This window comes from Colobus angolensis, unplaced genomic scaffold (assembly GCF_000951035.1).
Source record: "Colobus angolensis palliatus isolate OR3802 unplaced genomic scaffold, Cang.pa_1.0 Scaffold188, whole genome shotgun sequence".
Lineage (NCBI taxonomy): Eukaryota > Metazoa > Chordata > Mammalia > Primates > Cercopithecidae > Colobus > Colobus angolensis.
Window position 1 is genome coordinate 3,344,491 of NW_012115021.1, and position 22,842 is coordinate 3,367,332.

At 45.8% G+C, this 22,842-nt stretch overlaps 1 pseudogene; it reads left to right on the forward strand.

Annotated features, from left to right (window-relative positions):
- The first annotated feature begins 18,878 nt into the window (after positions 1 to 18,878).
- Positions 18,879 to 22,090, forward strand: LOC105510465 (annotated as a pseudogene).
- Positions 22,091 to 22,842: the final 752 nt, after the last annotated feature.

The window sequence follows — 22,842 nt, forward strand, 5'->3', positions numbered from 1 at the left end:
TATGCCTTGCTGAGGTTTCAAACAAATTCGAGTTAAAGGCGAAAAACTGTTGAGGTTTACTATTATTAATTCCACTTGTAGGTTATTTTCCATCCAAATGTATTCTCTGTATACACTCAGATAAAACTGTAGGCACCCACTGGGCACAGTGGCTCACACCTGTAATCCCAGCACTTTGGGAGACCAAGGTAAGAGGATCACTTGAGCCCAGGAGACCAGCCCGGGCAGCATTGCAAAACCTTGTCTCTACAAAGAAAAAAACAAAAAACAAAAAACAAAAAATATATATATATACACACACACACACACACACACACACACAAAATTAGCCAGGCATGGTGACACCTACAGTCCCAACTTCTTGTGAGGCTGAGGTGGGAGGATCACTTGAGCTGGCAAGTCCAGGCTGTAGTGAGATGGCGCCACTGCACTCCAGCCTGGGCAACAGAGCAAGATGACCCTGCCAAAAAAACAAAAAACAAAAAATCAAAAACAAACAAACAAACAAACACCTGTAGGCTCACTCTGCTAATAAAGATGATAAAGGCCACCAGGAAACAGTCCTCCCCCTGCTAAATAATGTTTTAAATCTAAAGTTTGGTAAGCCAGGCAATCAGTAAGAATGTAATAAGCCCTTATTACATTATAGCTCCATGTGGTCAGTCCAGGATGGTATTGGGAAAGTGGATTTTCCCAATTTATGGTCTCTTCAAGTAAGGAACTTGAAGATTTTTTTAAATGCAGAAATTGTTATTAGGACTCATTTCAAATCACATTTAGAAACATCACAATGAACAGGGGCTGAATTCTTTGACAGCAGGAACCGAATCTTATTTCTTTATCTCAAGGTTTCTCAATCTTGGCACTATTCACAGTTGAGGCTGGATGATTGATTCTCTTTGTGGGGGGCGAGGACTGTCCTGTGCATTGTAGGATATTCAGCAACATCCTTGACCTCTTCCTGCAAGATAACAAAAATGTCTGCAGACATTGCCAAGTGTTCCCTGAGTGGCAGCATCATCTTTGATCCAGAACCACTGCTTTATCTCTAGGGCCTGACACCTGGCCCACGGCAGGGGCTCAAAAAGTCCTTGATGAATGAGTGCAATCAAGAAACAATCAGAAAGAGGAATCTGTAGCTGTAGCTGTGGTTTCTGATGCCTCACTCACATTTTCTTATTTACTACCGTGAGGCTGATCTTATCAGGAAGCTTACTTGGTACCATTGTTCACCCATCCATAGAGCTGTCATTCATTCGACATGCTATGGGCCCTTTAGAAGCTTCTCTCTAGTAAACAGGGGTCAGCAAGACTACCTCCATCTCACAGAAAGGGCGGGCACTCTGCCAGTCCTGACAGGATCCTCATTATTTTACAAACACAAAACTGGAAGGACTTATTCATTATTCAAATCTCACTCCATAAATTGGTCTTATTTCCAAGGACAGCATAACCCAGGAATTTACAAACATTGCCAGGAAGTTTTCTTTTTTCTCTCATGTTTTACCTAAATCCTTTTTGCTGTAAGTGAGCCCAGTGTTTTGTTTGTCTTTAATGGAAACAAAAGTCAAATCTCCTTCTTTCAGTAGTTCCCAATTTAAGCACCAGAGCTTTTTTGCAGCCTCCTATCCTCAAGACTCAAGGATCCTGTCTCTTCTCACTTTCTCCCAATTCCTATCTTATAATCTTTTGTCATCTTGGTTGCTCTTTCCCCAATTTCTTCATCTACTTTGTAGAATCAAGAACTCCAGGTAGGTGATGAAAAGGTTCTAAAATTGATTGTGGCAATGGTTGTACAACTCTGTGAATATACTTTTAAAACTTTGAACTGTACACTTTAAAATGGGTGAATTGTTATGGTATGTGAATTATATCTAAACATAGTTACCTTTTAAGAAATAATAAAAGGACCCCAGATAGAAATTGGGAACTGACTATGGGTTCCAGCAAATCCTCCTGGAACTGAATAGTTACTGCCCATCTTTGATAGTTATATCTCTGTTACTATGTCCCCATTTTCCATTGGGCCCCACCATCTTTGATTGATTATATGCCCATGAATACCTCCCATTTCCCACATTTTCTTGGCTGTCACAACTTTGCTTGGAATGTCATCCTCCATGGCTCGTTTCCTGGAATCTGGAATCTCCTCCCCTAAGTGGTTTCCACTGAACAGACCTTCCCAGGCCCTCAGTTTGGTCCTCACTATTTCTCTGTCAGGGTTCAAACTCTGTTAGGCCATAGGCTTCTTAACTTAAACTCTCTTGAAGCAGACTAGGGTGTAAAAAGAAACATCATGGCCACTCTGGCCTGGAGTCCCACCTGTCTGGTGCCTCACCCTGTAGGGCCTTCAAGCATTGCAATTGTATGCCATCTCCCCCTCCCTCCCCCAGCACCTCCCCATCGGGGCTCTGGAAAGCAGGGCAATGTGCCTTCCACTATATTGCTTTACACCTTATCCAGGAGCAGAGAGGACACTTAGGGCACATGTGATCTAATGACCTATAGGCTTAGAAGGAGGAGACCAGACTCCTGACCATCCTTCCCTTCCACTGAAGGGAGATCTAGGCCCAGAGTAACAGTCAAGCATTCAAGCACTGTCCCCACAAAACAAAGACTTGGTCTCTGATTACAGGATGTCAGCAGGTGTCAGTCCCCAAGGTGGACACCATAGCAATGGAGATCATTGGAATGACAAATGTGCTCAGGAATTCAGTCTTCAGGGTGGTAGGGTCAGCATACAGAGTTAACCATTTTTTATTAACAACTGATGGTTTTTTAATGAGGCTTTGTGATTTCAGGCACAGATGGAAAGCAGCTAGCAAGGTCTTGCCTGGTAGAAGTCCTTGGGGAAATCGTGTTAACACATGGATAACATTATTGGTAAAGAGGATCTCAACTATTGTAAGTGAATGAGTGCTCCTAAGGTACTTGAGCGTGGAGGAGAATAGCCTGTTTTCTTTGTGTGGCTGGGGAATACCACTCAACAGGCAGTGTGAGAGCAAGATAATGGAAGGCCACTTCTTCAAGCTCTGAATCCTTTTATTGGAAGTGTTTTCAATGGGAAACTTTTCAAAATGCATTAAGCATCTTGGCAAAGGAAACCTTTCCTTGACTCGGTCATTGTTATGAGCAGGGGCTACTGGCCAGGGCTGGGATGACACGATGCCCTCCAGGCTGTCCAGGGAAGGGGCTGTTTGTCTCTAGCTGGTATTGGCTCTCCTGTCCCCAGTGCCAACTCCACATGAGTGCCTTCCTTCTTTGCCTTTTTATTGGTTTGTTTTTAAAATCTTTTCCAATCCTGTCCCTTCTCAGCTTCCACGACAACAAGGCATGATTTGATCACCATCACTGGCCAACTGGATCTCATCCAGAAACTGACCCATAGCGTGAAATTGTCCCCTGTTCCCTGGCAAGTGCCTCTTCCTTCCCCAGTCTGCAAGGCCCAACCCCAGTGTCACTGCTAGGAAGACCATCCCCAGCTCCTCTCCTCCCCATGCTTCCCTGAGACCCCCTGCAGGGGAGGAACAGGCTAGAAAAGCCTCTCCCACTTTATTGAGCCAGCCTCTGTCCCTTGGGTGAGAAGCTCCCTAACAGCAGGCACGGCTTTTGGTCCATAGCACGTAGTAGGAGTAGCTTATTGAATTGAAACCTGGAGCACCTTCTCTGCTTTCATACCTATCATTTTTTGGCCATATTGGCTCCATCCCAAGCTTGGCCACTGTCAGGCCTTTTTGGTTGGGCCCTATTTTGGATCCTAGTCAAAGGTGACTTGTGCAAGCACCAGATGAATGGAACACCATGAGTTAGACATGTGGGGTATGGTCCCCTGTCCTATGTATTTACTCTTTAGACCCTTCCTTTGTTGTGACCATCAGGGTTAAAATCCAGCAGAGCCCATTTGAGCAATCACAAATTTTCAAATAATTAAAATTGTAATTATTTTACTGAAGTTTTCCTTCCTTCCTCCCTCCCTCTTACCCTCCCTTCTTCCCTCTTTCTTCCCTTTTTCTTTTTTCTTTTTTTTTTTTTTAAACCACTCCCCAAAGTGCTGCTTCTGCTTAATTTTATAAATGGCAAGAACTCCCCAGGAAGCCCTGGTTGTTTCCCAGGCCTCATTTCCCTGACCTCTGGGAGGTACAGGTGTGAAGGCATGGAGGCACAAAGCACTTTCATCCCCCTCCTCCTCCTTATCTTTCCTGGCACACCTCTCTCCCCATGCTCCAGTCTCTCTGATTGTCTCTTCATTTTGACCTCTTCAGATAACGATGCTGACGCTCCACCTCTTCCCTCTCTTTCTCTCTCACAGACTCTGTTCCCGGCCCACAGTTCTCATTCCCTGTGCTTTCCTAGGATGACATTCTCATAGTCGTCTCCAACATTTTTATTTTGCTTACTTATCTCTATCTTCAACCCTGACTTCTCTCTCCCCCTCTCTGTTTCTCTCTTTCTTTCATTCTCTCCCTCCCTCCCTTCCTCTCTCTCTTTCTCTCTGCCTCTTTCTCTTTCTCTCCTCCTCACCAACCTGCCATATTCATAGGCTGGTGTCTCATTCTCATTATCCTAGAACCAGACTCAGCATTGCCCATCCTCACCCCCTCCTCAGATCCAATGAATACCCTCTGCCTCTGCTGCTGCCTGCTTCCTGGTTCTCCAAGCAAGAAACGTGGAGCTGTTCTTCATGACTTCTCCCTCACCTTCACCTCCCAGATACCTGTCTTCTTGACTTTGCCTCCCCAGTCTTTCTCAAATCCGTCATTCCTTTCCTCCATACTACTGTTCTTGAGCCTGCCCACATCATCCTCTGTCTAGACTCTTACAATGGTGTCCAAATTGGATGGGCACCATGCACCCATCTTTAGCTTGCCTGATTCTCTCCTCTATACTGCCACGAGATCGTTTTGGTAATAGGCAAGATTCACCATGTCGTTCTGCTGCATAAAAGCCTGTGGTGTTGGATACCTCCTCGCACCCTGTGGCCTCACATGTCAGCAGGCCTCCTGAGGTCAGGGCCAGCCCAGCACTGTGGCTAGAATTCCCTGCTTCACCCTATGTGTAAGCTCCAGGGATACAGGAAGGCTAGCAGTTCCCAGCCCTGCCTGTGAGGTTCCACCCTTGAGTGCCCTCCTCTTGACACTCCCTCCCCACCTTCTTGGGTCGTTTTTGTTTTTGTTTTTTTGTTTTTTGTTTGGAGATGGGAGTTTCTCTTTGTTGCCCAGACTGGTCTCAAACTTTTGGCCCCAAGCGAGCCTCCCACCTCACCTTCCCAAATAGCTGGAATTATAGGCATCAACCACCGCACTTGACCTTCGCCATCTTCTTACTCTGACTAATCCTTCAGGATTCATCTCAAAACAACACCTCCTCCAGAAAGCTTTTCACGACAGCTCTGGCATAGGCTAAGAGCCCCTCTTGCCCTCCCATAGCAACATGTGCACACATCTGTATATCATCTCATTCAATTGAAAGTATGACTCTGTCTATCCCACTATGTCACATACTCCTCTAGGGCCAAGGTCATTGGCATTGTATCTCATACACCTAACACAGTGCTTGACATGTAGGGGACCCTCAATAAATGTGTGTGGACTGCACCGAACCTATGTGGAAAGTGCAAGTGTGCCCTTCGTAGCCAAACCAGTACAATATATGGAAACTCAAACATACGAAACAGAAATATCTGGAATGTATAATTGACTTTGCAAAAGAACATGAGCTACTTGATTCCTTTAAACCGTATGACTTACTCTGTTTTCAAAACAAGATGGATTCTTCAAAAGTGGTTTCTACACTCTTATAAAAATATACGTAAAACATAAAGCAAGCAATAGTCAACATCTCATCACTGGTATACAAAGAAAATGTTTGAGCATTCACCTCCCCAGAGTTTGTGGATTTCTTTATAAATGACATGCATGGACTACCAAGCAAATATGTACATTATAAAATAAGTGCAAAAATAGAAATGTTGGAAAAAATGAAACAAACATAAATAGGTTCAATATTTTCTTTCTACGCCCCAATTCATTATCTTATTTATCCCACCGGATCATAATGGAATGAGACTATTATAAATCTTTCAACTGGCTGAACACAACCTTTAAATTCTCTTAGAGATCCATGCATTTCTCTTTCTTGAAATATGGGAAATAAACAAGCACAAGAGGTTTCCGCATCAGAAGTAGAATGAGTGCCTGTCACTACACCTAAGCAGGGGGATGAATGGAGACCCTGAGTAAAAGTTAAGAGTGCCAGTGTTAAAGCCATAAAGTCTGGATACAATTTCCAGCTCTGCTCCTTTCTAGCTATGTGGCTTTGGGCAGATCAATTAACTTATCTGCTTCCATTTTCTCAACTGTGAAATGAAAATAATAAAATATCTTCAAGTATCTGAGTTTGTGCATTTGGGGTACCAAGGACAGGGTACTCAGTAAATGAGCACACAGTAAGCATGAGCAAGGGATATAAATGATACAAATAATGATAAATAAATATATTTGTATTATATCTTGTTTACAGATAATAATAGGGAGGAAGGTCAGCACAATTCTAGATTTTAAAAAGCCTTTAATTCCAGTAAGCAGAGTTTTAGATTCCACTTTGTTCCATAAAAGTGGATTTCCAGCCAGGCACTTTCATGCCTGCTTCCAGACTACTGACTAATATTTGAACTAATGTAAATGCCATTTTGATTTCCTTCCCATTGGCCTGAGGAAAGGGTTGATCGCTTGGCTATCAGCAAGAAAATGAACTCGTTACAATAGGAGAAAAAGTGACACAGGCTGAGAGAAAGAAGCCTGAAGGCAAAATTGGCCTGGAATCAAAGTGGCATGTGTTCTTAGACCTCACCCTGCTTTGGATTCCTCGTCAGTAAAACCACAACTCAGCTGCCTTTCTCAAGGGGATTGATGAGTTAATGCAAGCGCCCAGGGCCTGTGAGTAGGAGGTATACACAGGCCAGGGTTCCCTTCCTTGCTTGCAGTGAATAGACGCTAGGTGAGGATGGGACTTTCAGGTGCCCCCACCCAGGGACTCTTATCCAGAGGCCACAGTCCAATCACAGGGTCCATGGAAAGCCATGCCCTGGGGGGCAGCTCTGTAGTGACACCAAGAGGCTACGCAGCGTTAGAAGTCTGCAACCTGGTGAGCGGAGGGGTTGAGGCTTCCACAGAAGTAAATTATACAGCTGAATCCCCTTATGAAACCCTTCTTACAAGAATCTGATGCCTTAGAGTGGATGAATTGTTATTTGAATGAGAAATCTGAAGTTTGCTTTACAAGAGATAACATCAGTTTATTTTTTGAATGAGGGAGATTTCTTGAGTGCACTTGAGACACGATCTAGCACGTGGGCAACTTCTGAAGAACACATCTGCTGTATAAATTGGGGGCAAGTGTATTTGAAATAACTACAGAAAAGGGTTTGTGAGGTGAGCATAGAAAAAGAATCTCTTGTTCGTGCCATTTAAGAGCTGCTGACCTCTCCATCACGGGAAGAGGATTTTTTTTGCAGCAAAGGAATTCAAAAAGTCAGAACAGCTCGGCTCCTCCACCCACCTGCTGGGAAGAAACCACCCTCTTACCCACTTCATCTGCGCTGGGATACAGCGCCCTCTGCTGGCAGACTGCAGCAACAACCTCAGGGATCTTCCCTCCAGAGTGGTCCTGGCACCGGCACCGCCTAGCAGATCCGCCTCCTCTGTGAGCCTCTTGGGACATCTCTGGGGAGGGCCCAGACTGAAAATCCTGAAGGGTCCAGATTTTCGGAAAAGAACCACCTCACCCTTCATTAATGGGAAACTGTGTCCCAGCAAAGCCAGGGAGAGAGAAGCTCACTGGCCTGGGACTTGGTAGCCTTAGTGACAGGCTAAAATGAAAGCTGGGGACACAGCACACTGCAGGGTGTGGAGCTGAAGCAGTGACCTCGACATTTCTGGGGACGATAGGAACAGAGCAAGAGAATGTTGGGGATCTTGGAATGCAACTCGGGGGAGCTGGGGGACAGAAGGGGTGGTGGGAGCACAGGCCTAGCCTGGCAGCCACTGCCCTCAAGTGAGCAGGGAGGGCGGGCCAGGGGTGCTCCCATGACACAGCTGGTATTGGTCACTCTGCCAGACACCGGGTTCCCCACCCCAGCTACATCCCAGGATCACCAGGGGAACTCTTAGGACGCCTGATGCCCAGCCTGAGCCCAGAGATACCCATGTGCCTGGTGGTTACCTACAAAAGGGTGGCCTTGGTAGAGTAAAATTTGCCGGAGAATTTCAGCCTGTCTCCCAGGCTGAGTCTAGCACTGAGATCCCTGGGAAGAGGTCCGGGAAGTGGGGCCTCGGGTGTGCCCCAGGAGTGGTAAAAGGCAGCAGCGCCTCTAGCTGGAGGCAGCCTCCTAGTGAGGCACAACCTGGGCTATTGCCTCCTCTGACACCATCAGCCGACGCTGATCTCTGCGAGGTGCACGACTCCAGGACCACCTCTCACTCACCTCCCTCCTGGTAGTGAAGCAAATCCCATGTGGCATCCTGATGGATGTCCTCCTCCCACACCTGCATTTGGGTGAGGGGACCAGTACACACCATCCCACCCTTTCAGGGCCCCAGGAGGGTGGGCCCTGGTGCCCACTCTGCTATCCTGCCCAGCCCAGTTCAACAGCAAGTCTGCAGCCTTGAGTCCAGATTGCAGAGGGCCAGGCTCTGGTGACCCTTCTGGATTCCGTATCCTGATGTTTCAATGCCGAGAAAGCGAACAGGAAAGGCGCCCTTCAAATGCTCCAGTCAAAGGTTCCACTGAGACCACTGCAGAAAGCTCAACTTCTCAGACCTCACCTCAGGCAAGCTTGAAAGTACTTTCCTCTGCCATTTTAAAGAGAGTGAGTCGTGCTTTGCTTGAGGTCATTAACCCAACAACTTGGGCTACTCTCAGAGGGACACTTGCTCTTCTGAGCACAGCCCAGAAAAAGGCGGAAGAAATCCCTCTAGTGGACCCCAAGGAACATATGTGGATGGGATGTGCATCTCAGGTAGGGCACAGAACAGATGGTCAGCTCCTGTTGGCTGAAAGCTCCCATCTCCACCTCAAGAGCTCCCAGAATGATCTGTCTAGAATGTGGATCTGATCATGTGGCCTCCCCACATTGATCACCACCTTCAATTTATCCTCATGGCTCTTGGGATCCCCTTCAAAACCTACCCAAGTTCCTTCCTGCTCCAGGCCCTGCTTAGCTCTCCAAGTTAATAACAGTTCCCCAATATCCATTCCATGTTCCAATCATGTCCAATATCTGTGGTTTACCAAACGTTTCTAGATTGCACAGCCTGGCAATGACCTGGAATGCAGGGAAAATGTGTTGAACTTTAAGTATGGCCCCAAGTGCTCCAGCAGTCAGTTGAGTATGGAATAACGTGAGGATGAACAACTTGAACCTGAACTGAGAGAATGCTCACAGGCAGAGCCAAGATACTTCTGAGGAATTCAAGGTTTGCTCTACCCCACAGATAAATAGAGGGCCATTCAAGATCCCAAGTTCCTAGAACAAAGAGCTACAATCTTAAGTTGGCATCACATAGGTCAAATTAGTCCTGCAAGCACATTTTGTTTGGCTTTTTTTTCCCCTATATTTAAGACTACATTTTAAAATTGGGGGATTTTACATGAAGATCTGTATTTCCATTTTCCTTTTAAACATTGGAAAATCTGTAACATAAGGCACAAAACCTTGCACGCAAGAATTGGAAGGATTACTTCCAATCAGGAACAACAGGTGGGCTCCAGCCAGACACCACTCCCTCCAGTCACCTTTGCACACCTATGCACTACACCCCACAGGTGTCACTCAAAACACCAAACTGGCCCATCTCAAAAGCATGTTTGCAATTACTTTAGTGTGAAAAATGTTTAAAGCTTTGTGGTAGAAAAAATGCTATTTGTATCACCAAATCATTCCTTTTCCTCTTCCTCTTGTTGGGAAAACTACTCTTTCCAGCTCTCTTGTACTTAAGCAAGGTCATATGACTAGTTCTCCCAGTGGGATCTGAGTAGCACTGCCACAACATGTCACCTCTGGACTGAAGCAACAAAAAGACCCTGAACTACCTTCCAACTTTTCTCTTCCCTTGATGTGATGGTCCTGGAGGCCATGTGTTAGAATAGCACAGCTCCCCCTCCCCTTGAAAAAAAAATTGGAATAACAGAGCCACACAAAGAAGCAGAACCTACAGAGAACTAGACTTTGCCTGAGAGAACAAGCAAAGCTACTGGGATTTCAGGCTTTGTTTGTTACTGCAGAATAGCATGACTTATCCTGACCAATATGAGCATATTGATTCAAACCACATCTGAATCAGGCAGTTCACTTATGATCATATAATAATAAGGCTTAAAATCCTTTGCACTATTGTCATAAGTATATCCATTTAGCAGGTAATGCACCCATTTGACAATATCTGGAGTGGAACTCAATGCTGATGGCCACCATTCCTTACCCTGGCCAGGGCCTCTTGATAGTTTTCTGATAGAGGGATGCTCATGTGTCACTGACTGCCCTAGGTAGCTCAGGAAAGGGTGTAACAGGGCACTCCTTTCTAACCAGAGTCATTTCTTGTATACCTGCACTTTTTCTATCAGAAGCATTGCTATTGATTTAACAAGCAGCCATGCTGTCTTCTGAAATGCATTGATACACAAATTAATAAGGTAAGATGTAACATTAGAAAACAGTAATCTTCACTCAATCAATATTTCTCAATGATGACACTAATGTTGATTATATATTATAGCTAAACTTCACATACAGGAATAAGATGTGCACTCATGTATAGAAAAAGTAAACAGCAAAAACCAATATTTTAAGAACAAAAGGGGTAGAAAAGAAATAAATCTACATATCCATAACTGCCTCCTAAAGCATATTCAACAATTCCTTATTCTTCCTTGTAATTGACCTCATTCAGTCATACGCAAACACCAAAAGACAAGTGAAAACAAGACCCAGGCACTCCACAACAGAGAAGATCTAAAAATAACTTCCAGAGCAGGTTGCACATATCAAACATTTCACACACCAAGAAGGAACTTTGCATATTTTCACTTTCAGGAAAGTGCATTCACTCCTTCAAAATCGTACTGGGACTTTCTGCAAAGATTTGCAGAGTTCGGATTTAACAGATTAGGACTTTAATCAAAAACCAGCCATCAAGAATTTCCTATGCACTTATAAGCAACAGACAGCTTTCCATCAGATTCTGTGGTTATTACCAGTAGAAAGAGTAAATCAAGGGGAGGACAGCTTGGCAGTGAGATTTGGGGAAAATAGATTAGTAATCAAAGATGCTTTTCGTCTTTAGAAACAAGGCAGAAGGCCAGGTGTAGTGGCTTTTTCCTGTAATCCCAGCACTTTAGGAGGTCAAGGCAGGAGGATCACTTGAGCCTAAGAGTTCAAGACCAGCCTGGGGAACCCAGGCTAGACCCCATCTCTACAAAAAATATAAAAATCAGCCGGGCATGGTGGCACACACTTGTAGTCTCAGCAACTTGGGAGGCTGAGGTGGGAGGATCACCTGAGCCCAGGGAGGAGAAGTCTGCAATGAGCTGTGATTGTGCCACTGCAGATCACATTTCTGACCAGAGTCATTTCTTGTGTAGCTGCACTTTTTCTAACGGAAGCATTGCTATTGATTTCACAAGCAGCCAGGCTCACTCATAAAATATGTTGAGACATAAATTAATAAAAGAAGATGCAACATTAAAAAACAGTAATCATCACTCAATAAATACTTCTCCATGATGACACCCATGTGGCACAACAGCCTGTGTAACAGAGCAAAACCCTGAAAAAAAAAAAAGGCAGAAAAAGCAGGAAGTCATTATTTTAGTTACGTATTGCTGCAGAACAACATTGATTATCTCCCAGTTTCTATGGGTCAGGAGCCCAACCCCAACTTAGTCAGGTGGTTCTGGCTCAGGATCTCTCATGAGGTTTCAGTCAAGCTGGTTGAGATCTCACCTGAAAGTTCAGTGGGTGATGGGGTAGGAATCAACTTTCCAAGATCACCTGCAAAGTTATAGGCCAACCTTGGATCTTGCATGTGCAACTCTTGGGCTACCACATGACATGGCAGCTGACTTCCTCTAGAGCAAGCTATTTGAGAAAATGTCTAAGACAGAGCCCATAGCATTTAAAATCTAATTGCAGAATTGACATCTCATCACTTCTGTCCTTAAGGGGATTCAGTAAGTTCAAGTTACACTGAATGGGAGAGGATTGCACAAGGGGTACAGATACCAGGGAGCAGGGATCACTGGAGGTATCTTTAATAGTCAAGAGAAAAGACCTGCTTTATCTATTTCAAATGGTTTTGAGGTGAGAGGAAGGTCTGTGTTCAGAAAATTGAAGCAGTTTAAAGATAAGTTGGCTGGCACAAAGTGTGTGGGTCAGAATATAGTAGGAAATGAGTTTAGCCAGGTAGGAAAGATTCATATTAGAGATCTGAGGGCCACTATTATGATTATGTATTCAGGTTACATAAAAGTTATTTTAGATTCATGGCGCATAACAACCGGGAGAAGACAGTCATTATTGACTGTAAATGTGGGTAGCTAATGTCTGTAAAATGACGCAGCAAGAGATGAAGACAAAAGGGATGGACAGAATGAGCTGTGTTTTGGAGAAGGAGGCAACAGAATCTGATGACTGACTGCGTGAGAGAGAGAGAGAGAGAGATTAGACACCTACTTTCCAAGGGGGCTCCAATAAATATCATCCTTCTTTTCTTTGCCCACAGGTTCTGAAAAGTTGAGAAATAAAACAATAAAGATGGAGGCTAAAATATCATCTTTCTCCTACTAGAGGATGCAGCTGAACATGAGAGTGCAAGAGGTCTGCAAGAGGATTCCAGTATTAGCCAGGCTCACCCACCCAGAAACCCCAGAAGCAGAAGATGGACCTGGACACATTAGTGCCTAATCTACTCTTCCCAAATTTACTGACCAGAAAAAATCCCATCCATTTCCCCCGGAATGGAGTGAGCAAAATGGAGAAAGAGTCCAATAATTCAGCTGCCTTTACAGTCAGTAAAAAGTGATACTCTAACCCAGGACACTATGAGAAAATAGTCCATACCAATGTATGGGATCCTCCCAGTCTCACTTTATAGATAGAGAAACAGACACCCAGAACCCATAGCTAGTGACTCCAACACCCAAGCTCAAAATAATTTGAAGAAGGAATTTAAAGTCTTCCTCAATAGTAAGGCTTCCTGGGGCTGCAGTTCCACTGTGTGTGGTGGGGTGAGCTGCGGCCAGGCTGTAGAAAATGAAGCAGCAGGGCCTGGGGGTGGGAAAGGCAAGAAGGCAGGCAGGGACAGGGTGGTCACCCTTTGGGACAAGATGCTTTCCTTTCTTGATCTCTCTGAACTGTCACAACCCTTGGGGGAGGGGTGATCCTCATTGGACCAAGGAGAAAACAGACTCGGATTGCCTGAGCCCTGTGACAAAACCACACAGGCAGAGGTGGCAGAGGAGGGGGGCCCAGCCCTGAGCGCCTTGGGCAGGTCTTTCCCTCTCCAATCCCTTTCTGAAAGGCTCTGAGGCTCTTGGACGGAGAAGGGGCCCCGAAGGAGAGGCAAGGAAAGCGCCATGGAGGGGCCTCCTTGGATAGGGCCAAGCCATCAGGAGCCGGCCCTGAGAACAGGCGGCCCCCATAGGCCCTCCGCAGACCCCCAGCAGGAACTGGTAGACCGTCTTCGTGCACTGGAATTTCTGACTTGGTGTGGGTTTGGTGACCCGCGCACGTGTTGGTACAGGAGTCCGTGTGTTGCCTTCACCCAAGGGGCACCCTGTCCTGGACTCGCGCCTCCCTGGCTTCCAGTGCTGGGCCCCTGCTCTCTGTGGCCCCGTGGCCCTGGCACCCCCGGAGGATGGCTTGAGAAGCCTCCGTACCTCCCCTCCAGGCTCCACCACTCCTCCCCCTGCGGAATGACGCCAACTGCGGTTGGACCCCGGCCCCGTGGCCCAAGGGCTGTCTCTGATGGTCTCCATTTTCACTGCTCTCTCCAGCCCCTCTGCTACACCAGGAGATCAAGCTCCCCAGCCCTTTCCCTGAGCCCGTGGTCCTCACCTGCGAATCCCACCTGAGCAATCCTCCCGCCTCTCAACCTGCCTCAGGGCACGGTGTCCTCTAAACACCCCGCTTCCAACCTGAGCTCTTTGCCCCTGTCTTACGTGTAGACAGCGGCTCCTGGTGACTGAAGTCAAGCCCTGTCTATAGGCCAGGAGCCCCAGCTCCCTCCCACGACGGCAACACGACAGCAGGACCAGCCCTCCCCGAAGGAGGGCCAAGCCCCTGGCCCAAGGCGTGCCTCACACGCTTGCTGCCGAGTGTTTTCTTCCCCGGCCACTCAAATTCTCGCGTTTCTTTTCGTCCCTGAACCCACACCCCCGGCCCTCCCTCCTTCCACCACCTTCCGCCTCCTGGGTCCTGCAAGCGCAGTTAGCCATAGCTGACTGCCGGCTTTCTGCTGTCCCAATCCTCTGGCTCCTCCCAGCTTTCCTCTGCCTTGGGGTCCCGTGGATTTCAGCCTGCATGGCCACTCCTGCTGAGCTGTGTCTTGACTCCTGGAATTCACTTCTTCATTGAACACATCCTCACTGATCACCTCCAGGGTGCCAAGCACAATCGTGAGGCGGGGACAGAGCGGGCAGCCGCATACACCAGGCCTTGACCTTGACCTTCTGGTCAGCAAGGGGAGGGAAAACAGAAATGAACAAAATACTTTCCGGAGGCGTGGAGCACTGTGAAGAAAGTAAAAGGAGATGACAAGGAAGGGAGGACGTGCCAAGAGGGACAGTCACAGAAGACTTCTCTGAGAGGCCACATTGGAACTGAGACGTGAATGGTCCAAAGAGGAAGAAGCCCCAACACCTGGGAGCAGAGGAACCCAGGAAGAGCCACTGCAAGGGCGGGGCCTGAATTCAGGAGGAAGCTGGACATGCCGAAGCATCCAAGAAATGGCCAGGGCAGCTTCACAAGGGTGGCCGAGAGGAGAAGGATGGGTCTAATATTCAGTAAGGGTCAGAATCAAATAAGACAATGAGAGAAGGGAAGGAAACACATCACGGGTAGGTATGGACCCTACTTAAACAGAAAGACACGGACAGGAGCAGAAGAGGTGTGAGGATGGAGCACAGAAAGACAGAAGAGATGGGCGGGGGCAGATCCTGTGTGAGTACCAATGGCAGGAAGACAGGAAGAGATGATCAGAGCCACATCATGTGTTGGTGTGAGTGTCAGAAACACTGTAAGACATGGGCAGAGGCAGATCATGTGTGAGTATGAATGTCAGGAAGACAATAGGACAGGAAGAAGCAAATCATGTGTGGGTATGAAGATCAGGAAGACAGTAAGAGATAGTCAGAAACAGATTATGTGTGGTATGAATGTCAGGAAGACAGTAAGAGATGGACAGAGTAAAAATATATGTGGGTAGGAATTTCAGGAAGTCAGTAAGACACGGACAGACAAAGATCATGTGTGGGCATAAATGTTAGGAACACAGTAAGAGATGAGGAGATGGAGATCATATGTGAGTATGAATGTCAGGAAGACAGAAAGAGATGGGAAGAGGTAGATCAAGTGTGAGTATGAATGTCAGGTGGGCAGTAAGAGATGGGAGAAGGCAGCTCATGTGTGGGTATGAATGTCAAGAATGCAGTAAGAAATGAACAGAGTCAAAACATGTCTGGCTATGCATGTCAGGAAGTCCATAGGAGATGGACAGAGGCAGACCATGTGTGGGTATGAATGTCAGGCAGACGGCAAAGAATGAACAGAGGGATATCATGTATAAGGATGAATGTCAGGAAGACAGTAAAAAATGGGCAAAGGCAAATCATCTGCGGGGATATGATCAAGAACGCAGGAAGAGATGGGTAGAGGTTGATCATGTGTAAGTATGAATGGCAGGAAGACAGCAAAAGATGAATAGAGGCCCACCATGTGTACGTATGAATGTCAAGAAGACAGTATAAGATGGAGAGATGCAGATCATGTGTGAGCATGAATATCAGGAAGGCAGTAAGAGAAGAACAGACTCAAAGCATGTGTTGCTATGAATGTCAGAAAGGCAGTAATAGATGTATAGAGGCAAAGCATGTGTGGGGATGAATGTAAGGAAGGCAGTAAGAGGTGAGCAGAGCAGATAATGTGCTGTTATGAGTATCAGGAAGAGAGTAAGATATGGAAAAATGCAGATTACGGGTGGGTATGAATGAAAATAAGAGAGTAAGTGAAGGGCAGAGGCAGATCATGTGTGCGTGTCAATGTCAGAAAGACAGTAAGTGATGGGAAGAGCAGATCATATGTGAGTATATATGTCAAGAAGACAGTAAGAGATGGGTGGAGGCAGATCATGTGTGGTATGCAAGTCAGGAAGCAGTAAGTGATGGGTAGAGACAGATCATGTGTGGTATCAATGTGAGAAAGGAAGTGATGGGCAGAGCAGATCATATGTGAGTATATATGTCAGGAAGACAGTAAGAGATGGGTAGAGGCAGATCATGTGTGGTATCAATGTCAGCAAGACAGGAAGAGATGGGTAGAGCAGGTCATGTGTGGGTATGAATGTCAGGAAGACAGCAAGAGATGGGCAAACGCAGATCGTGTGTGGTGTCAATGTTAGGAAGGAAGGAAGTGGTGGGCAGAGAAGATCATATGTGAGTATATATGTCAGGAAGACAGATAAATGCAGATTATGTGTGGTCTGAATGTCAGGAAGACAGTAAGAGATGGGCAGTGGCATACCATATGTGGTCTGAATGTCATGAAAATAGAGATGGGCAGAGACAGATCATGTGTGGGTATGAATGACACAAAAACAGTAAGAGATGCCCAGAGACAGATCATGTGTGGGTATGAATGTCAGGAAGAAAGTAAGAGATAGGTAGAGGCAGATAATGTGTGGTATCAACGACAGGAAGACAGGAAGAGATGAGCACAGCAGATCATGTGTGGGTATGAGTCTCAGAAAGACAGTAATAAATGGAAAGAGACAGATCATGTGTAGTTATGAATGTCAGGAAGATAGTAAAGAATTTGCAAAGGCAGATCATGTATATTTATGAATGTCAGAAAGACCATAAGAGCTAGGCAGAAGCAGATTATGTGTGTGTATGAGTGTCAGGAGGACAGCAAGGGATGGTAAGATACAGGTCATGTGTGGTATGAATGTCAGAAAGCCAGAGAGAGATGGACAGAGGCAGATCATGTGTGGTATGGATGTCAGGAAGAGATGGGCAAAACATCATGTGGGCATATGAATGTCAGGAAGAGAATAAGACATGGGCAGAGGCAGATCATGTGTGGTATGAAAGTTAGAAAGAGACTAAGAGATGGGCAGAGCAGCTCATGTGTGTATGAATGTAAAAAATGACAGGAAGATATGGGCAGGGGCATGTCATATGTAGCATGAATGTCAGAAAGAAAGTAAGACACAGCCACAGGCAGACCATGTGTGATATGAATTTCAGGAAGACGGCAAGCGATGGGCCAGGGCAGATCTTGTGTGGTTATGAATGTCAGGAAGACAATAAAACATGGGCAGAGGCAGATCATGTGTGAGTATTGCGTCAAAAAGACAGTGGCAGATGAGTACAGGCAGATCATGTGTGATTTGAGTGTCAGGAAGACAGTAAGAGATTGGCAGAGGCAGATCATGTGTGGGTATGAAAGTCAGGAAGACAATAAGAAGTGGGCACAGGCAGATAATGTATGGTATGAATGTCAGGAAGACAGGAAGCAATGGGCAGAGCAGATCATGAGTGGGTATGAATCTCAGGAAAACAGTAAGACATGGAGAGTGGCAAATCATCTTTGGGTGTGAATGCCAGGAAGACAGTGAAGATGAGCAGGGGTAGATTATTTGTCACATCAATGTCAGGAAGTCAGTAAGAGAGGGTAGAGGCAGATTCTGTGTGGCATGAAGAGGACAGTAAAAGATGGGCTGAGGCAGATCATGTGTGGTATGAATGCCAGGAAGGAAGGAAGTGATGGGAAGAGCAGATCATGTGTGGGTCTATATGTCAGGAAGACAGCAACAGATGGGCAGTGGCAGATCATGTGTGGTATGAATGTCACAGAAACAGTAAGAGACAGAGGCAGAACATGTGTGAGTATGAAAGTTGAGAAGACAGTAAGAGATGGGTAGAGGCAGATGATGTGTGGTTATGAATGCCAGGAAGACCATAAATGGTTGACAAAGGCAGATCATATGTGTGTATGAATGTCAAAAAGATGTAAGAGATGGACAGAGACAGATTATGTGGGGGGTGAATGTCAGGAAGGCAGTAAGAGATGGGCAGAGCAGATCGTTTGTGGGTATGAATGTCAGGAAGACAGGGAGAAATGGGCAGAAGCAGATCATGTGTGGTGTGAATGTCTGGAAGACAATAAGATATGTGCAAAAAGGTCATATGTGGTACGAATGTCAGGACAACAATAAAAGATGGGCAGAGGCAAATCGTGCTTGCTTATGAATGTGAGGACAACAGTAAGAGATGGGAAGAGGCACGTCATGTGTGGGCATCAAAGTCAGGAAGCAAGTAAGTGATGGGCAGAGGAGATCATGTGTGGGTATTTATGTCAGGAAGATAATAAGATAGGGGCAGAGGTAGATCCTGTGTGGGTATGAATGCCAGGAAGACAGTAAGAGAGGGCAGAGGAAAATCATATGTGGGTATGTCACAAAAACAATAAGAGATGGACCAAGGCAGATTGTGTCTGCGGGTAAATGTCAAGAAGACAGTAAGGCATGGACAGAGACAGATCATGTGTTACTATGAATCTCACAAAACTGGTTAGAGGTGGGAGAGGCAGGTCATGTGTGGTATGAATGTCGCAGTATGACATTCATGACAGTGTGGTGCGAATGACAGTAACAGATGGGCAGAGGCAGATCAATGTGGTATCAAAGGGAGCAAGTAAGTGATGGACAGAGCAGATCATGTGTGGTTATGAATGTCAATTATACAGTAAGGGATTGGCAGAGGTAGATCATGTGTGGGTGTGATTGTCAAGAAGACAGTAAGAGATGGGCAGAGGCAGATCAGGTGTGGTATGAATGTCAGGATGACAGTAAAAGATAAGCTTAGCATGTCACATGTGGCGTGAATGTCAGGAAGATAGTAAGAAGTGGAGAGGCAGATCACGTTTGGTATGAAAGTCAGGATGACGGTAAGAGTAGGATGAGACATATCATGTGTGACTGTGAATGTCAGGAAAATAGAGATGGGCAGAGGCAGGTCACGTGTAGGAATGAATGTCAGAAGGGCAGTAAGAGATGGGCAGAGGCAGATAATGTGTGGCTATGAACATCAGGACAGTAAGAGATAAGCAGAGGTAGATCAGGTGTAGATGGGCAGAGGCAGATAATGTGTGGCTATGAACATCAGGACAGTAAGAGATAAGCAGAGGTAGATCAGGTGTGGCATGAGTGTCAGGAAGACAGTAAAAGATACGCCTAGCACGTTATGTGTGATATGAATGTCAGGATAACAGTAAGAGGTGAACAGAGGCAGATAAAGTGTGAGTATGAATGTCAAGATGACAGAGATGGTCAGAGGCAGGTAATGTGTGTTATGAATGTCAGGAAGACATAAGAGATGGGCAAAGGCAGATCACGTGTGAGTATGAAAGAAACAAATGAGAATGGAATGAGCATAGCTCCTTCTTGTGTAGGTAGGAATCTTAGGAAGACAGTAGGAAATCAGCAGCGCCAGACAATAAGTGGGTGTGCATTTCAGGAAGACAGAATTTGTAGGGAAGAACCAGATCTTTTGTGGGAATGGATCACAGGAAGACAGAAAGTGAAGACAAGTGAAAAATCATATCGGAGAATGGAACAGAGAAAGTATGAAAAAGATGGAGATAGCGAAGTAATAGATGGGTATGGATGACAGGAAAACTGAAAAACATGGGTAGGGAGAGATTATGTGTGCATATGACACAGTATGTCTGAAACTTATTAACATAGCCAGATTCTGTGTGGAAATGAGTCTCAGGAAGACAAAAAAATGTGCAGAGTCATATCATGTGTGCGTATAAATGTCAAAAAGACAAGAAGAAATGGGCAGAGGAAGATCATGTATGGGTATGACTATCAAGAAGACAGTAAAACATGGGCAGGGGCAGATCGTGTGTGGGTATGAATGTTTAGGAATATAGTAAGAGCCTGGAAAATGCAGATTATTTGTAAATATGAATGTCAGAAAGACAGTCAGAAATAAACAGAGGCAGAGCATCTGTGGGTATGAATTTCAGGAAGACAGTAAGAGATGAGCAGAGTCAGATCATGTGTGAGTATGAACGTCAGAAAGACAGTAAAGATAGAGGCGTATCATGTGTGGGGAGGAATGTCATACAGACAGCAAAAGATGGGGAAAGGCAGATCATATGCGAGGATATATGTCAGGAAGACATGAAGAGATGGGCAGAAGTTGATCATGTGCAAGTATGAATGTCATGAACACAGTAAGAGATGGGCAGAGGCAGATCATGTGTGTGTATGAATGTCAGGAAGAAAGAGATGAGCAGAGACAGGTATGTTGAGTATCAATGTCAGGATGCCAGCAAGAGATGGGCAGAGGCAGATCATGTGTGGGTATGAGTGACATGAAGACAGTAAGAGATGGGCAGAGGCAGATCATGTGTGAGTATGAATGTCAGTGAGATAGGAAGAGATGGGCAAAACATCGTGTGTGCATATGAATGTCAGAAAGAAGGTAAGAGATGGGCAGAGGCAGATCATGTTTGGGTGTGAATTTCAGGGAGACAGTGGGAGATGGGCAGAATCATGTAATGTGTGGGTATGAATATGAGGAAGTCAGTAAGCAATGGAAAGAGGCAGGTCATGTCCTGGTATGAATGTCAGGAAGACAGTAAAAGTGTCCCATCGTGTGTGAGTATGGACCTCAGGGAGAATGAATGCGATGTGCAGAGCCAGATCATGTGTGGGTAGGGATCTCATGAAGACAGGAAATCATGGGCAGAGTCAGAACATGTATGGGTATGGAACACAGGAAAGTATTAACTGATAGGAAATAACTGATCACGTGTGTGTGGGAGGCATAGAAAACAGACAGAGGTGATCAGAGGCAGATCATGTGTGTGTGTGATGCTCAGGAAGACAGGAAGAGGTAAGATACAGATCATGAGTGGGTGTGAGGCTCAGGAAGGCCCAGGTAAGTGGGCAGAACCAGGTCATGTGTGGGTGTGAGGCTCAGAAAGACAGGAGAAAGGCAGAGTCAGATCATGTGTGGGTATGGAGCACAGGAATCAAGTAACTGATGATAGGAAATGGCAGAATATGTGTGGATATGGAACACAGACAGACAGAAAGAGATTAGCAGACCTAGATCGTGTGTGGTATGAATCTGAGGAAGGCAGTAAGAGATGGGTAGAGCAGTTCATGTGTGGGTATGGATCACTGAAAGTGACTAACTGAAGGACAATTACAGAACATGTGGGATTTGGAACACAGAAATAAAGAAAGAGATGAGCATACCCAGGTCATGTGTCAGTAGAGATCTCAGGAAGATAGGAGATAGGCAGAGGCAGATCATGTGTGGGCATGGAACACAGGAAGATAGTAAGAAATAGGGGGGCAGTGCAGACTTGTCATAGTGGAGTTGCAGCAGCTGCAGGTGCAGGAGGTGGACTCCATCGTGAAGAGTCTGGAGAGAGAGGCCATCCAGAAACTGCAGGGCCTCATGTTCTGGTGCAGCACCAGCGGTTGTGCACATGCGGCAGGTGCACCAGTGCATTGAGCGCTGCCATGTGCCTCTGGCTCAAGCCCAGGCCTTGGGGACCAGCTAGCTGGAGAAGTTCCAGGACTGCCTGACCAGGTGTACTGTGCATTGCAATGACAAAGCCAAAGATTCAACAGATGCAGGGAGGAAGGAGCTGCAGGTGAAGCAGCCACTGGGCGATTGTGTGCCCAAGGGTGTGGGTGGCCACATGCTCCTCATCCAGACCATGAGCAAGACAAGGAAGGTGTCTCTTATCCACTGGGAAACAAAAGTCTTTGTCAGTGGCCATGGGGACTGAGGGCAAAAATGTATTTTTAAAAGGAATGGGAAGTTTAATATTTTAAGCCAAGTTCATGAATGAAGAAATTAAGGATGGCACCAAGTGTAAGCTATATGCCACTTGCCTCTGGAAACTGGTTCAATCCTAAAAAGCGAAATGGAAAAAACGGTGCTAAAATTTGGGTCAGAGATATTACAGGAGAATATTTTCAAGTCGATATGTTCTGTGTCCAGGGCTTGTCCTGGCAGCAGGAATTTCCCTTGTCAGAAGCCAGAGCCCTCTGTAGGACCAAATTCTTCTTCCTCCACAGGACCCACCAGGCTGGTAGGGTAGATTCGGTGGAGCTTGAGGAGAGCCGTTTCTGTTCGTTGCCAACCTCCTGTTTCCTAGAAGCATCACCACATCATTTTCCAGAAGCTGGGCAACAAAATCCATGAGGTCACTAACTTGGAAGAGGAAAAGAGTTTTCAGGGTCTTTGTTTCCTTAGTTTTTTAAATTATTTATTCAAGGGCATAAAGTTGATTTTAAGATGTGGAATTGGGAGGGATAGTAGTTTAGATAAGAAGTTTGAAAGTTTCCTTGTGGATACCCTCTTTTGACCATCAAGGTGTGGATGCGCACTTCTTAAAATTCTTTCACACTGCATCTTTCAGCCTGGGGACCACACAAAAACACGAGCAGTGACATCACACTAATTATGGGAAACAGAGCTTCCCTCTAATTGGCCGATGGGCCCTGAGGCTGTCTGCTGAAGAATGACAGGACAATC